We start from the raw sequence: 4538 nt of genomic DNA on the forward strand, positions 1-4538 counted from the left end.
GGTCTTGACCATGTCTCCTTTCTCACCCCAGCTGGCTGGTAAATAAAAGTGGAACTAAATCCTGTCTCTGAAGTGTTATAGTGAGGGTCACGCAAACTGGGCAAAGTTTTTGCTGCTGTTGCTACCTTGCTAGCAGAACCCAGATGGACTGGTTTATATCTGTCTCTGGCACTGATATCATAAACATAAGCAGTGCAATCACATTCCACAGTGGAGTGCAGATGAGAAAAACCAAAGGAGAAAAGCTTCAGCCTTGTGTAATTTCCATGATTAAAATCAACAGCAATGTTTGACTAATTGGCCCACCAAGGCCCTTGCATTGGCATAATTTAAATAAGCTTAAAAACAGAACAAGGTTAAAAAAACAGCACCAATCACCTACCAACAGGGCTGCACAGTCTCTTCACTGAGTTTGTGTTACAAAAGGCTTGCTTCCCTCTGCAGGAGCCCCACAAAGCCTCCCAAGGTTTTTGGTGGAGTGCCCCACTGAAAAGTGAGACTGAGCATTGTGTTCACTGTCAGCATCACCAGCCATTACACCTCTGAGCAGGGGCACCACATCATTAAGGGACTGCAAGAAGAGAATGGGAACACACATTCTCCTTCTCCTGCTCCATGTCACTGCCTTATCTTCATGCATGTCCTGCACGTTTACATGGAGGTAGGAAAACCAGCAGTTTCTCTGTTTAAATCACTAAAAGCAATGTGTGTTGTATGACCTCATGCATCACGGAAAAGTGGTTGCATCCCCATGCACTCATTCACAGGGCAGATGGAGCTTTTCTTCTGTCTGCTTTCAAATTAGTTTCAAAGTATTTGAAAGAAGTCCTGGGAAGGCTGAGGACCAGGTAGATATTTCTTTCAAAACCATTGGTGAGATCTCTATTGAGACGGTCCTAGGTCATGAGGTAGGCACTAGCCTCCTCAAAAGACCACCTGTGAAATCTGCCCAGCTCTATCTGATGGAAATAATAATCCAGAAAACCGAGATTTAGGTGGACTTTGTTATATAACTGTCGCTGAATTCACATTTGGGGCGGCAGGCCAGCGGGTGACAGAAACCACTCTGGCAACTGCTAATTGGCCTTAGTAAGGAGTAAGTCAGAGAGATTGGCCTGGGGCAATGTAATTAGCAAAGTCATTGGCAGCTTATGCCAACAGTCTAATTTAGAAAGTAATAAATAGTTAAAAACAGCAGTCTCCTGGGGGCAGGAGAACGTATGTACTAGGACAGCTGACACAGTAAAGCAGCTATTGCCCCAGGTGGAGCCACCCTGTGCAGGGGCCGAGCTGCCACCAAGGACCTGACACGTCCCCCTGGCAGAGCAAACATCTGCCACCCGGGGTCTGAGGTGCTGGTCTAGACTGAAAGTGAGGCTGGGGGTCTGATTCATGTGTGTCGTACATCTGTATGTTATAGAACAGAATTCTTGGAATAAAAAAAATCACTTTCCACCCACTAAACTCACCTTGCAAAGTAAATGAAGTTTTAGATGGTGCATCACTGAGTTGTGTGGGTCTGTTGCTGTGGCTATCCTGCCCTGTGCCCTCACTTCAGAGGATTTGACTGTGACTAAAGGTGAGAAGCTGCACAAGAGAAGAGGAACTTGCAGGTTGTGCCTTGCCCAGGCTCATTTCAGCATGCATCCAGAAGGATGAAAACCGGTGGGCATGGGCCCATCTGTCAGCTCACAGAGCTGGGGGCTGCGGGGAGGGGGAAGCAGCAGTGAGGGAATAAAGGGAAGTGGGGAATGGGCTCTGCTCCCAAACACCTTGCTCAGCACAAGGCTTGATGTAATTTGCTGCCCATAGATTAACAGTGAATTATTGTCCCCTGCAGCAAAGCTGAAGCAGGGAGGTGTGCAAGAGGCACAGCGTTTCCCAGAGCAGTTCCTGAGACGAGGCAGCTACCCAGCTTCTGCATTGCTCAGAGCAAAGCCTTGAGATGCATAGTAGCCCAAAGTAATGAGCCTGGCTCTGGCAATAAAGTGATTGTGGCAGTAAAGTGAAACAGCCATTATGTACTTGGCAACAGCTCTAGCCTTGAGATAACCTGCTTTTTAATTGAGCTGAGGAATGTTTTCATTCTTTCTCAAGTTGCATATTATTTATGGGTACAATGTGTAATAATAAAAATTACATCTCTCGGAAAAAACAATGAGCAGAGAGTCAGCTGGAAGAACACTACACAGCGGGCATATATTTTCTAGAGAGGTAGTCATCTATTTTAAGTACCATTGTGCTCTGTTTCTCTGTGGTAAACCCGCACAGAAAGCAGCAGAACACTAGCGATGTTTTTGCATGTACAAAGAAACCCTGTTTAAAAGCACAACCTCTAGGCATGTGCTGTAAAGTATCTCACCTCTGAGTTCCATGCACTCATCTTTTCACAGACCTCTCCCAATCTGTATTCCAGCAAAGATGCTGGTGGAGGGAATGGTCACAAAAGGTACACCCTATGCCACTGCTCTGAAGTGTTGATTCTCAGCAGAGCATCGTCCCTCTCCTCCATAAAGGGAGGAGCAAAAATTGCTCCCAATTTCCTCCCGTGCTTCAATGTACTGAGTACCAGCACCACTGACAATTGGGGGAAGGGGAAAGAATGCACTGCATTTATCCATTTTTAATTGCTGGAGACTGTAAAGTTGATCTTCGGGAAATAAATACTTTACTACTTTCCTCTCCCCCTCTCAACACACCAGCACATTTGGTTTATCGATGAGCATTTAATAATAACTTTCAATACCGGAATTTTCTCAATTGCTTCTTCAGGTTTTTGCTCCAAACCACTGTGGTTGGATTACTCATGGGAAAAGCTGAGCAAATGGATTTTATGTAGTGTGCATCTGTACGGAGAGAGAGTGAGAGAGCACAGAACCACTTAAATGATAAATCAAATATTTTTTTTAAGTATTTCCCTTTGTGCAATAACCTTTTATTACAACCCTGCTGTCACAAATAAGCTCTTTAACGCTTTGTGCCCTGTCATTCTCTGTGAACAGCAGAAGCAGGACTGTGCTGCACACATTATCTTAAAAAATGTTTGCAGCCAAAAGGTCTTGAATTTTAAATGGGAACAGGGCTGCCTACAGGTTTGTTAGTCCAACATCTACTTGTCTTTGGGCCTAGAAACCAAACATGGGGAGAACTGACTGAGGAAAAGAAAAATGAAGGTTGAAAAACAGAAAGAAAAACACAGAATGCTGTACCTATAATGCAAATCTCATGTTTAATTAGGAGGGCTGAGGAATTGTGGCCAGGAAAAACATGTTTCTCTGTAAGTGGTTTTGAATAGCACTGAAGATGAATATAATAAGGCTGACAAACACACCTTGGAGGGTGACTGCAAGAATAAAATCGATTTATTTAATAATTTAGAAATTGCTTCCAGCCATATCGCCCATTAAAATCTGAAGGCCATTGTATTCTGTATTTCTTTGGTCTTTTTTCTCCACTTTAGTTATGCTCCACCAGCTTTAATAAATAAGTAATACATGGGGGGAAAAACACTTATCTCGAGTGCTTCGCCACAACCCTGTAGGGCTCTTTGATTCTTTCTAACTCTAAATAGATCAAGTCAGGAGCAATCATCTCCCTGGAGAAGAATGATGTTTCAGAGTTAATACTTTAAATATAAGCATAAGTCCAAAAATTAAAATTAAAATTGTATTAAAAATTGTATTAATGACTGTCAAAGACCAAAGCAGGTAAGCAACATATTAAATGCATATTCTACTTCCCAAAACAAAAGGAAAAATCACCTGGATATGTAAACATCAGTCAGTAGCTACATGTTCTTATGTAAGATGAGTTAAGGGAAAATGAGGCATAATGACAGTAAAAATTAATCCATGGACAGCATTTTTTTTATTCTATCACCCATTTTGAAATTTTCCATTTATAATTGTTTCTGCAGCTCAAGCTTCCTGAGATTTTTCTTTTGGGGGTGTTTTGACCTTAGTTGTTGCAGATTCTTGTTTTATACTGTGCATTTTAGAAAGAAAATATATTGGACAGTCCTGCTTGTTAATCAATTAAACATTAAGTACTCACCACCTTACTAATGCAAAAGCAAATATAGTCCAGGCACAATTCTTCTGCAACTATTTTATGCAAAATTCATGGTGTGAATTCCATAAACAATTTATAAAGTCAAGTATGAGTTTGATATAGGTGCATATCAGCAATGTAGGCCAACTTCATTTACACTGGGAAGTTAAACAAAAGCACAGAAAATGTCTTTCTGCCCACTTGAGTTTGATGATAAAGCAAGCTCCATGGTCAGAGGGACCTTCCTTGTCTGCTCTGGCAGTTTAATGCTTTCACTTGCAAGACCAATAGAAAAGCTGAACTCTGCTGTAGCAATAAATATAACAATATTCATTAATTCTTTTCAATCAAGTACTTCCATTTTCCCCTAATATTGTTCATTTTAGCCATTCTAAGACTAAATAAAATGGAGAAAGGCATGAGAAAAGAGCACACACTAGAAGCCACTATAAAAGAACTGGCCGAATGGAAGTCTTTCAATTGATGTC

At 41.7% G+C, this 4538-nt stretch overlaps 1 long non-coding RNA gene across 1 annotated transcript; it reads left to right on the forward strand.

Moving 5' to 3' along the window:
* Nucleotides 1–205: 205 nt before the first annotated feature.
* Nucleotides 206–1993, forward strand: LOC135295470 (uncharacterized). The gene is made up of 3 exons (XR_010357581.1): nt 206–355; nt 445–661; nt 1841–1993. It is a non-coding gene; the product is annotated as an uncharacterized LOC135295470 (long non-coding RNA).
* Nucleotides 1994–4538: the final 2545 nt, after the last annotated feature.

Source organism: Passer domesticus, chromosome 2 (genome assembly GCF_036417665.1).
Source record: "Passer domesticus isolate bPasDom1 chromosome 2, bPasDom1.hap1, whole genome shotgun sequence".
NCBI classification, from domain to species: Eukaryota; Metazoa; Chordata; class Aves; order Passeriformes; family Passeridae; genus Passer; species Passer domesticus.